The sequence below is a fragment of the Chelonia mydas genome, chromosome 16, assembly GCF_015237465.2.
Source record: "Chelonia mydas isolate rCheMyd1 chromosome 16, rCheMyd1.pri.v2, whole genome shotgun sequence".
Taxonomy (NCBI): Eukaryota; Metazoa; Chordata; order Testudines; family Cheloniidae; genus Chelonia; species Chelonia mydas.
The window spans coordinates 6296172-6309159 of NC_057857.1; the positions used below are offsets into that span (position 1 = coordinate 6296172).

Here is a 12988-nt window from a genome sequence, read left to right on the forward strand (position 1 = left end):
TTCACATAACGTACAAACAGTACCAAAATAGCTAGATTAGCTACATCAGTTGATTCATCCAACTGTATAGCATAATACGGACTATTTTTCACTCATGTACAATTGTGATCTCTACATTATTTGACATGTCATTAATTCTTTGTGACAATGTATTATTGGACAAAGGTACCATGTCAATCCTTTTTGCAGCCTTTTCTGTGAGCGTGCAACGTCTTTTATACATGGACCAACCAAGCTCTCTGCTATGGTGTGGGCTTCTGATGCTTTTGCTACAAGTGCCTTTTCATTACCAGCATTTGCTTTGGATAGAACACTGGCAATGTCACTTTTCCTCTAGCTAATTTTCGCTTGAAAAAAATCAACAGGCTTGTCGAGTTGTGCAGGGTGCCTAGTTTCTAAATGGCACTGAAGCAGAGAAGGTTTGAGGCTGCTGTTTGCTAGAACATCACCACAAATCTCACACAGTGGTACTGGACGTTCTTGATCACCAATGCACATAAAGCCACATTTTATACAATCGTCGTTATATTTTCTTTTCTTTGTAAGTGACTTTCCAGGACCATCTTGATCATTAGACTTCGATTTCCCACAGCGTGGACTTGAGGAAACACTAGCTGATTCTTGCGTCTTGACACTTTCCGTTTTCAGCCACTTATCCATTGAACTTGTGCACAAAAGTTCTAATAAAAACAGAGAGAGACTGCAAACAACCAACAAACTAGAAAATGAGAAGATTCACTCAAGTCTCACTGAAGCAAAACAGCACTCCAGAGAGAATGACAATTACCAAGGCACCTTAACACTGCTACACTGGCTACAACGTGCTCCCGGCTGGTTTTGCTTGCAAACAGCTTTTCTTCCACCATGAGGTCTGTCCCCACGAGGGTGCCCTCCAAGGAGCAAATTAGCTTGGACCACCCCCCACGTACAGCGTGGCCCCGGCTCACTCTACCCTCGATGCCAACTTCCCCTGTCTGACAAGGACAGGGGTCCGAGCTGCCACTTGCGCACCTGGGGTCTCAGCTGCCGCCCTGCCCATCACAGGGCTCAGGCTGCGGGCTCCGCACCCCGTGGGGCTCCTGCTGCTGGACCCCATTGACCACCCCAGTCAACTGAGCTCCACTGAGCTCGGGCTGCAAGTCCCACTGACCGCCGGGGCTTGGGCTGCCGGCCCCAACTGCCTGGCCCCGCTCTCCCTGGGGCTCGGGTTGCCAGCCCCACATGGAGCGCTGGGGTTCAGGCTGACGGCTCCCCTGCTGACGGGGGCAGGGCTTGGACTGCCAGTCCCAACTGCCCAGCCCCACTGTCCCTGGGGCTCAGGCAATGTAATGTAAGACAGGGCTATTTCCCCATTTTAAAGATACATACGGAGGCCTGGAGAGAACGAGCCACTTATCCAAAGTGTCCCAGATCCACAAGATCTGTGCAACACCCCAGCTTTTCAACAGTCTCTTGGAGGAACTTCGTGTGCCAGATCCCAAAGCGGTCCCACTCTTCCTTCAGAGGAGGCAGTGGCGGCTGCGTGGCCTACTAGGCTGAGCTACTGAGCTCCAGCACTCCAGTTTCACACCTTGAGCTCTGCTCAGCAAGTCCAACGGAGGCAGACTCCTGGTAGAGACCTGTACATTCTTCACGGACTGATGTACCCCAGCAAGTATTTGCAGTGACACCCAAGCAGAGTTTTCAAAACAGATTGGGATTTATTAGTCAACTGGAATACAGCATTACAAGCCCTTAGGTTAGCGCAGAGAAATAAAGGTTTAAGCATAGTCCTTTCTAGTCAAGCCAGAGCAATTCACCAGCTAAGCTGTAGTAATCTCCATTTTCAGGATCTCTCCCTTTCATAGAATCATAGAAGATTAGGGTTGGAAGAGACCTCAGGAGGTCATCTAGTCCAATCCCCTGCTCAAAGCAGGACCAACACCAACTAAATCATCCCAGCCAGGGCTTTGTCAAGCCAGACCTTAAAAACCTCTAAGGATGGAGATTCCACCACCTCCCTAGGTAACCCATTCCAGTGCTTCACCATCCTCCTAGTGAAATAGTGTTTCCTAATATCCAACCTAGACCTCCCCCATTGCAACTTGAGACCATTCCTCCTTGTCCTGTCATCTGCCACCACTGAGAACAGCCTAGATCCATCCTCTTTGGAACCCCCTTTCAGGTAGTTGAAGGCTGCTATCAAATCCCACCTCACGCTTTTCTCCTGCGGACTAAATAACCCCAGTTCCCTCAGCCTCTCCTCATAAGTCATGTGCCCCAGCCTGCTAATCGTTTTCACTGCCCTCCGCTGGACTCTCTCTGATTCGTCCACATCCTTTCTGTAGTGGGGGGAATCAAAACTGGACACAGTAATCCAGGCGTGGCCTCACCAATGCCAAATAGAGGGGAATAATCACTTCCCTCAGTCTGCTGACAATGCAGCCCAATATGCCGTTGGCCTTCTTGGCAACAAGGGCACACTGCTGATTCATATCCAGCTTCTCATCCACTGTAATTTCCAGATCCTTTCTGACTTCCTTGGTCAGTTCCAAACTTCCAGGTAAGAGCTGCGAGCTTCTTTCGCAGCCTAAAGCCTAAACTTAACCCTCTGTCCCAATCCTTTGTTTTCAAACTGGTGTCTCTGCTGAGCTTTGCTGCTGAGTGTTGATTCACGAGTCATAGAAGCTTGCATTGTCTCTCTGGACCCCAGTTAGTCTGGGTCAGTTTCAACCAGTTCATTAATGACTCGTCTGCTCTGGGTGGAATGAACAAAGTGAGACACACATATGCGCCTTTGTCTCTTACAATCTTCTCCCCCCACCACCACCACCGGGTAGCAATGCACAGTATAAGGAGAAACTGAGGCACACATAGGCCTCAAATATACTACAAAAAATTCCCCACTTCACCACACAAGGCCCACTCAGCGTTTGTGGCAGAGAACTGAACCCTAGTCTTCCCAGACACGGGCTAGTTCCCTAATCCACTAGAGTATGCTTCCTCTTCAACAGCTGTGATATTCCCTTTACTTAGCATAGGTAATACGGAGCCACCAATTACTGGCAATGGCATCTCTAAAGCTTTTAATGGTGACCATTTTATTTTTCTGAATTGCATTAACCTCAATCAGAGAGCAGAAATATATTTATAAGGATACACTCAGACCTTTGCCAGTTCGTTGAGACACAAACCAGTATAGCCCTCTGTATACAAATCAATGTTTTATTTAACTATCACATTAGTTTTATACCTGTTGGCCACAGGCCACTTTCCCAGCGTGTGGTGTCATCTACACCCATGGTTGCATTTTAATCAGCTTAAGAAAATTTGTTGTTTGAGTCAGAATTGCTGCAATGTCGGCAGTGGGCAGAGACGCACAGGACAAGTTTAGGCAAACTGTGTAATCTCCCGAACACTTCTTTGATTAATATGGGATGCCCCATAATAATTTGTGATTAATATAGAGTGCTCTGTAATTTGTGAATACTGTATGTTGGTCTGGTTTTCTGTATAAATATTTTGATTTAAGCGCCTGTGTCATAAATATAAAGGGAAGGGTAACAGCCTTCCTGTATCCAGTACTATAAAATCCCTCCTGGCCAGAGACACAAAATCCTTTCACCTGTAAAGGGTTAAGAAGCTCAGGTAACCTGGCTGGCACCTGACCCAAAGGACCCATAAGGGGACAAGATACTTTCAAATCAGGGGGGAAGAAGGGGGAGAAAGGTTTTGGTCTGTCTTTTCTGTGTGTGCTTGCCGGACACAGGTCAAGGAAGCAAGCAATCCAACTCCATTAGAATTAGTAAGTACTAGCAAGGGAATGTGTTAGCTTATTTTTGTTTTGGCTTGTGATTTTCTCTGTGCTGAGAGGAAGGTGTATTCCTGGTTTTCTTTTTGTAACTTTAAAGTTTGGCTCAGAGGGAAATCCTCTGTGTTTTTGAATCTGATTGCCCTGTAAGATTATCTTCCATTCTAATTTGAGAGTGGTGCTTCTTTTACCTTTTTTCTTTATTATAAAGTTCTGTTTCTTTTAGAATCAGATTGGGGTTTGTTTTTTTTTTCGTGTCCTAAAAAAACCCCAAGGTTGGCCTGTGCTCATCTTGTTTATTCTCAAGCCTCCCCAGGAAAGGGGGTGTAGGGACTTGGGGGAATAATAGGGGGGAGTAGGAACTCCAGGTGGTCCTTTCCCTGAGTTTGTCTAACTCGCTTGGCGGTGGCAGCATTACCTAATCCAAGGTATAAGGGAGAATTTGTGCCTTGGGGAGTTTTTAACCTAAACTGGTAGAAATAAGCTTAGGGGGTCTTTCATGAGGGTCCCCACATCTGTACCCTAGAGTTCAGAGAGGGAAGGGAACCCTGACTGCCTCTCTCTAGTAGGCTGTCTAGGATGGGTCAGGCAGCCAGCCAGCAATGGCTCAAGATGGTCACGTATCAGTCTCCACCAAAGAGTTAAGGAACAAAGCCAGAACTATCAGTAGTGAGGACTCTGGCTTGGTCTTTTCACAGCCTAGGAGACTGATTTAACTGGGGGCGGGGTGGGGGGCAGAGGGACAAAGCCCATGAACACTGGAATAGACAACCTGCAGAACAAAGAACACTTGCAGGGTTTAAAAGTACACTCTCAAGTTGTAGGAGGATAACCGGACTGAAAAGCCATTCAGAGGAACCTGGGGGTAAGAACGAAGCAGGATTTGAAGCAGCTAGGCCTGCTAAAGTCACCATTATGGGATGGTAGGACTTCAGGTCACATAGATATGCGCGTAGGCTTTTTATAATCCTTTGTCTCGCTGCTGGATAAAATAGGTTTAAGAAAGCTGTTTGGGGCCCCATCTCATTGTCACAGGATCCCAAAGGGAGCAATCGCGGGTGCTCAAAACCTCGTCAGATCTGCAGGATGAAAGTGGTAGGTATACACCGCGTAGCCTTACCAAATCTTGGTTTAGAGAAGCGGGGGGAAAATCGTGAACCTCTGCCCTAAGACAGGTAAGCGTAGGAGCCCAAGACCTGAGCATAGGTGCCGGGCGTGCTTCCGCCCCCCCCCCCAGCTTGAAGGAGTAACAATCCAAATACAGGGTTCCAGAACAAAAAAACATTCCAGCACCACGGGACCCGAGTGCACTTGGAGAGACCCAAAAGGGGACAGGGGTGCAGCTAGCCCTGTAAGCTTAGGCTGAACCAGAGCCAACAGAGTCAGAAGCTGATATTAACTTGTTATCCACAAACAAAACCAGCCATATACTCACAGCCTCAATAACCTTTATATTAGATGAATGAAAAATAAGATCAAAAGCAATCTTACAAAGAGCACATTGTCTCTTTTTCTCTGCATCATGCTGCATGCATACTGAACACCAAATGGGGCATGGGCTGGCAGGGGGTGGGAGCAGGTTTAAGACCATCTTGGGGATTTTCACTCCCTGAGTGTCTGGAGATTGATTTGATTGCGGAAGTGATGACCCTGACCTTCCAGTGGGAGGGGGAGCCACCCAAACACTCTCCAGAACTCTGATCTTTCCCCCTCCTCCACACACCGGTTGATGCATGAATCAGCTCCCTTAGCTGGGGAGTTCTGCACAGTCAGAGGTGGCAGTAGGGGTAGAGGGATAAGAAACAATCAAGTGAATAATGGAGGCTCTAAAAAGAAGATGTGAGCATCTCCCACCCTCAGGCCCAGGGTAATGAAGGAGACCCTGTCCACAAAAACACAGAAAATAAATGGCATGGAAAGAACCATTTATCCGAGTAGCATGATAAGCGCGGAGTGCTCTTTTCACTGGGAGCTGCCTGCTGGGTTAACCTGGCCTACTTTTCATTTCAGAGAACCTTCAGGAATAACTGTGACCACTTCTTGCCCTTCCTTCCATCAGCTAATGCCAGCAGCATGGCTCCCTCGTTTCCTCTTCTAGTAAAATTCCCTCAGGCTGGAGTCATGACGATGTGCCTTTTAGCACCACCCCTGTAGGGGGTAGCACATTTACCTATTCTCAGGTTATTGTTGTGGTCCATGGTTGTACATGGCAAGTTCTTATGAAGGGAGAGGGAATCACCTGGGGAAAACATGACTGCAATTTCGTCTCTGTTTATCATAATGTTAAAGTTTAGTTCACCAAATGCTGGACTTATTAGTTCCATGTTCTTTTGTCTCCCTTCGGCATGTTGTCAAATTTTTGTACATTTTTTTTTTCCATTTTCATAATGAATATACATTCATGTAAAGCTCTGAATGTCCTAGCACACCATTCAGAATGCAATTAAAACTCAGCCAGATGGCTTAAAGTTGGCATTGTGTGTGGACCTAAAATCTTATGTCAAGTACACTTAAGAAATCCAATACACAACAAAGATGTAACCCTTCTTCCAGATGTTGTCAGCAGTGGCAACGGCCAGGTTCAATATTAGCAAAACCAGCTCGAGCCTCCACCTGGAAACCTGGGAAAACAAAACACCTCTCCTGGGTGCCCTTACTGAGCAATGCTTCTCCATTCACAAGCACAGAGTCCATGTATAACACAGGAAAAACTTATTAAGAGAAGAAAATTTGGGAAAATACAATAACGATGACTCAGAAGCATGCAAATAATAAGTAAAACTCTCTCCCAGAAGCATCTTGGGCAGTAGTCTTTTGCCTGAGTTTCCCATGGGGAAGTCCAATAGACAAATATACCTTTAACACACCACTTCCTTCACTGTACCCCACTCACAGTTTGTTGGCATAAGTTTGTTGTCAGAGGTTAGCAAAGTCCCAGAGTCCAGACGTGAATTCAGACAGGTTCACCTCCACCGCCTGGGAGAAGGGAGGCAAGGTTTGCTGCCTGGCTCCTGTGAAGAAATGCCTGTCTCTTGTCTCACTGCTTCAGTTTGTTGCCTCTCATTATACGGCCTCTTGCCACTGATAGCAATTGGGCTACTACTTCTTTAGCATCTCATTTTCCTGGTTTACCGTTATCACTAGGAAGAGAGGAAGATTCTTAATTGAATCTATTCAGCTGTGTCTTGGAACTCTGCGGTCCCAGCAAGGATAAGAATGTTCAAATAACACATAAGACCCTTCAACAGAAGCCATACACCCACCCAAAAAAAGAGAAACATTAACATTCCTATCTTCATTTCTCCCCTCCCCTGGCTTAGCTTTTGGCTCACTACCCAGCTGTTCAAGAATGGGCTATAGATTATGGTGATCCCCCTTAATCAGGGCATATGAAGTATAATTCTACTGCCCTTTATTCATACAATACAGGGAATAACATTTAATTACCCCTACATCTAAGACTTATGTGAATTTTAACCCAAAACAGCCAAAAATGATCACGATGATACAGTAGGAGTCACTTATGCAAATAAGATCTGCTCATGAGGTCTTTTCCTCTCATTCATCAATAGATGGCCACAGAAAGCTCACTCACCCCATTGGCTTACATCTATAGTCACTGAGGTGTACTGATCATGAATTATCTCCTGACAGAATGGGTGTGATCTCAGATTTTAATAAATGCATGTAAAGGGATATATACTCCAGTTCATCCTGACAGTTTTTTGTGATAGTTTTAATACATTTTTTTTTCCAAGGAGAATTTCTGCATTCTAAAAAAGTCAAAATTTACCAAGTTCTCTAGCAAAAAATGTACCTACCTCAGAACAGAGAAGTGCTTGAGATTCAGGAGTATCTTGCTTCCCCTTCTTCTAAATTATAATGATTAGAGTTACCATAATTTCGTCTCACAGAGCTAGTGCTCTGGCAATAAGCTTATAGCACCCAGAAATCCCAACAGATGTCATTGAGCAACCTTGAACCTGTGCTGCTGAGATTGATGTGGAGGTCTGGGTGGTTTTTGGTTTTTGTTTGTTTTGGGAAGCGGGGGTGGGGGAGAGTTTGCTAGAAGGCACCAGCCCAAAGCAGGTAGGAGCTACTTTCCCATTCCATCTCAAACAGCTTGTCACAGCCCTTAACTGGACCCTCATGAAATTTCACGTCCCTGATATCAGGTTCAGAATTCCTGCCTAGAAGATGGGTGGTGTGACGGGGTAAGGCCAGACAGCTATAGAAAAATAGTGGGAGACATATATTAGCCCCAGGCTAAACAAATCTTTGTGACCAGGATAAGTAAATGGCAACTGCTCCAGGTCAATTAAGACACCTAGAGCCAATTAAGATCTTTCCAGAAGGCAGGGAAGATAGCTAGGTTGATTGGGACACCTGAAGCCAATTAAGGGCTGGCTGAAACAAGTTAAAAGCCTCCCAGTTAGTCAGTTGGGTGTGGGGAGCTGTAGGAGGATGTTGTATGGTAAACTGGGTAGTACAAACCAAAACAGGTAGAAGGAAGGCAGCCCTGAGGTAAGGGTGAAGGAGATTTTAGGGAAGTAGCCCAGGGAATTGTACATGTCCTGTTTCTAAAAGGTCAGCTAATGTAGGTGATGCTATTAGGGTTCCTGAGCTGGAGCCTAGACTCTCTACTGAATTAATCAGTGAGACTGAGAGACAACAGAGATGGTGTGAGAAAGAGTTGCTTCTCTTCACCTCCCTTGCTGGCTTATGATGAAAATAACTTAGTAGGCTATGACCTTTCTCTCTCTCGAGAGAGAGAGAGAGAGAGAGAGAGAGAGAGAAGGGCTATGTGGAGGGTCACACTAAGCCTGAGGCTAGCAAAATCTGCCAGGAAGTGTGGGACCCAGGGAGACAAGGACAGAGCTTTGTCACAGGGGGTAAACTATTAAAGTAACATTTATAAGGAATGAATAGTAACTCTATTCTATCCCCTATAGTTTCTTAAGGGGACATTTTACCAGTATAGTCTCTATGACTGTGTTATCACAGGCTAAGTAAACTTGATTTGATTTAAAAGTGTATTTTTCCTCTGAGAGGCTATTTCACATTCCAGCTGGGAAAGAATTTATCTTGCTTTTGCAATAGGCTGGTGTATATTTATTAAAATTGCATGACTTTCCCTGGCTGTGAGAGGTATAGAATAGGGGTGAGCAAACTCTTTGGCCCGAGGGCCACATTGGGGTTGTGAAACTGTAGGGAAGGCTGTGCCTCCCCAAACAGCCTGGCCCCTGCCCCCTATGTGCCCCCCTATGCGCCCCCTCCCACTTACTGTCCCCCTCAGAACTCCTGACCCATCCAACCCCTCCCTGCTCCTTGTCCCCTGACTGCCCCCTCCTGGGAACCCTTACCATGCCCTATCCAACCCCTGACAGGCCCCCTGGGACTCCCATGCCTATCCAATCTTCCCCTGATTGCCCCCCCATCCTCAGAATGTCTGCCCCATCCAACTGCCCCCTGCTTCCTGTCCCCTGACTGCCCCCTGGGACCCCCTGCCCCTTACCCAACCTCCCCACCCCCTTACCATGCTGCTCAGAGCAGCAGAACTAGAAGCCGTCCTGCCTGGCTGGAGCCAGTCATGCTGTCTGTGTGTCCGTAACTAGGGGGGACAGCAGGGGAGGGGCTGGGAGCTCAAGGGCCAGGCAGGACGATCCCACAGGCTGGATGTGGCCCACAGGGTGTAGTTTGCCCCCTAAGAATCCACCTGCTGTGCTGCCAGGAAAGTCTTCCAGAATCAGTTTATATTTTTCCATCTGCCCTCTATTTTTGAATGACTTGTACCTGGCAAATACACTGTTCTCAGAACCTCTGGGATTAATACAAAGTCCATTATTTCCTATTAAAAATCTGAAAATAAATTATTCAGCATGCCCCATTAACAGTCTGTACGATCTTTCAGGGACCTTTTTGGCACGCTTTGGCTGAATGAGGATTCAGCTTGTATCCACTTTCCCCTCTCCAACTGGAGGGGGCTCTCGCCTCCTGCTGCAGGAGGACCGGGCCATGCAGGCAGTACCCGGGCCGAGCAGAGCGTGCTGTGCCTGCACCGGTGATGGGCAACACCAAGGGACCTCAGCCATGCCCCCACCAGTGCTCCTGGGGGGCAGAGGCTGAGGGACTTTGCTTATGGTAAAGAGTCAAGGACATGGAGCTTTGGCTTGATTTGGGGGGGCGGTGAGGTCAGGGCTTTTTCCCCAGCTCGGCCAAGGAAGGGGTGGAAAAGGAAATGTACGTTATTTACAGTATTATGGTTTATTTGTATGTATATAATTTAAAATTTTCTCAGTGTTAATAAAAAGAAAAGGAGGACTTGTGGCACCTTAGAGACTAACCAATTTATTTGAGCATGAGCTTTCGTGAGCTACAGCTCACTTCATCGGATGCATACTGTGGAAATTGCAGAAGACATTATATACACAGACACCATGAAACAATACCTCCTCCCACCCCACTCTCCTGCTGGTAATAGCTTATCTAAAGTGATCATCAAGTTGGGCCATTTCCAGCACAAATCCAGGTTTTCTCACCCTCCGCCCCCCCCCCACAGACAAACTCACTCTTGCTGGTAATAGCCCATCCAAAGTGACCACTGTCTTGGATGGGCTATTACCAGCAAGAGTGAGTTTGTCTGTGGGGGGGCGGAGGGTGAGAAAACCTGGATTTGTGCTGGAAATGGCTCACTTTGATTTTCATGCAGGTTGTAAGGAGAGTGGTCACTTTGGATAGGCTATTACCAGCAGGAGAGTGGGGTGGGAGGAGGTATTGTTTCATGGTGTCTGTGTATATAATGTCTTCTGCAATTTCCACAGTATGCATCCGATGAAGTGAGCTGTAGCTCACGAAAGCTCATGCTCAAATAAATTGGTTAGTCTCTAAGGTGCCACAAGTCCTCCTTTTCTTTTTGCGAATACAGACTAACACGGCTGTTATTCTGAAATCAGTGTTAATAGTGGCCCGCAGTGCTTACTGCAGCTGCACGGGGGGCCTCAGGGAATAAAGTTTGGGAATCCCTGCCCTAGAGAAGCCCCTCAGCCCCTACGGTCTGGCTTCTGCCCTGGCCTTGCATGCAATCCATTCCTTAGCTGAAACAATGGAAGCCACCACCAATCACTAAACAAAAGGGCATTTAACTGATTCCTCATTCAGCCTGAATGAAAGGTAGCTATCACGCCTATCAACTTCAGTGAAGTCTGTGACTTCTTATAGATTAAAGACAGGCTGGTTGGAAGCCACCTAACCTGCACATTAACAATAATATCTAGTTCCTATCTAGCACTTTCCACCCACAGATCTCAAAGAGAAAATGAAAGCGGGGTGGGGGATATGGGGAAGGAAGAGGCACTATCTGAGCTTCTACCCTCTTCCTTTTCATTTGGGGGCTTCTTCAACAGCAGGTGGCACTCCAAGGGAGCCTCCCCACAAAAAGCCAACTCTGGAGAGCAAGGGAATTGGGTGAAGGGACAGATAATCTGTCGCTTCACCACCTCAAACATTCCCTGTGTAACTGCTTGCCCCTGTATCTGTCTAGAACTCCAGCCTCTTCCTCTGGCCCCTTCCCATGCTGCCCGATAACCCTTCTTCCCCCAGTTCACCTAACAATCCTTTGCTCTCCTATAACCCTCTCTTCCCCCTAACACTCAGCACTGCCTGTAACTTTCCCTCATAGCCTGAGACTTTTTCCCCTCTGCATCAGTTTTGGCCCAGTTTTTTTTTTATTTTATTTTTCTGTGAACAATTGAAAATTCAAGTGGAAACTAATTTTTTTTGTTCATTTTCATAGAAAATTTCCACAGGAAAAATTAAAAATTTCAGACCAGCTCTACTCCTTAAGCCTTGCGGATTATTTACTGGGGCTCTCAGCGCATCGCAAAATGTTCCCCAGGTCCTTCACCCCTCACACAACATCTCTAGTATCTCCCATAGTTCCCTGAGCCTCAGAAAACATACCCCAGGGTACATGCTTCACAGAATATCACCTATGGCTCCCAGCCTCACAGAATGTAGTCTGGGCTCCCTGTGCCTCAAAGAACTTTGTCCAAGGCTAGCAACCTCTCACAGGAGGTCTCCTGGGGCTAACTATCCCTGACAGATTGTCCCACAGAGCTAATAACTCCCGGAGCTCCCGTCCCCTCGAAAAAACACACTTAGGGTTCCCTACCCCTCAGAAAACTGCCATCAGAGTAGAGCTCCCCAAATATCCCTTGGACTTCTAATTGCCTGTAGAATGGCCCCCTCAGATTCTAGTTCCTCACAGAACCTTCTGGGTCCCCCACACAAGCAGAGAGCATCACGGGGTGCTCCTGGAAGCCTTCACAGAATTTCTTACACCTTAAACATAAGGTTAATGCCGCACTTCCTGAGGTTAAGCTGATTCCTCAGCCTCTGACCTTGTCCTTTAAACCTAAATGTAACCTCCAGCTAATAACCTGTCTCTGACCCTAGACCTAAAACATACTTCCAGGCCTCAAAGCCTAAATCATTATCCCCTACTCCAAAACCACCACAAACTTTGACTAAAACTAGTCCCTTACCCTTAGACCCACACCCTGTCCACCTCTGACCCCATCCACTTAAACCTAAATCCCTGTCATTTAAACTGGAATTGAAGTCTTTGCCCTGTAAACCTAATGCCCTGGCTGCACCCCTCAGCCTAAATTCAAGCCATGCCCACTTAGCCTGAGCCCCAGTAACCCACTTCAAACCATGACCCCTAAACCTTAATCCCCATTCCCTAAATCCAACTCCATCACCCCTAATTCTAAAACTGAACCTCCTCTCTCTAATCTTAATCCTCTTCACACTAACACTAAACTGACATCAGCTAATCCTGCCTCACCATCCCTTAAAGCTAAATCTATATCCCTATGTTGACTGTCTGCCAGCAGTGAGAAATGTCACACATGGAACTGCGGAAATCTTCCCGCTTCTTCTACAAGAGGCAAACCTCACACCAAGTACCTTCCACAGGCTTTGGGTAGGGGAGTAGGAGACCTAGTCCTTCCCATGCCCCTTATCCAAGCAGCCCAAGAGGTCACTCAGAACTGGAGCAATTGATCCCAGGGATGCAAGGCAGAGAGAGTCTTCCAGGTGCAGTGCAGTTGCTCTCCTTATCCCTAGCATTTGCCGCCTCTTTCAGGATCATGCTCTTCTAAAAACTTGTCCATTAACATTTGCCTATTAAGCTAC

At 46.8% G+C, this 12988-nt stretch overlaps 1 protein-coding gene across 1 annotated transcript in view; it reads right to left on the reverse strand.

Moving 5' to 3' along the window:
• LOC102934432 (ficolin-2) overlaps window positions 1-8465 on the reverse strand; it is a 51533-nt gene extending 43068 nt beyond the window's left edge. The window contains exons 1-2 of the mRNA XM_043530689.1: window positions 7612-8465; window positions 6684-6930 (exon numbers count right to left, since the gene is read on the reverse strand). The gene's annotated coding sequence lies outside the window, so the exon portion shown is untranslated. The remainder of the gene's footprint in view (window positions 1-6683; window positions 6931-7611) is intronic.
• Window positions 8466-12988: the final 4523 nt, after the last annotated feature.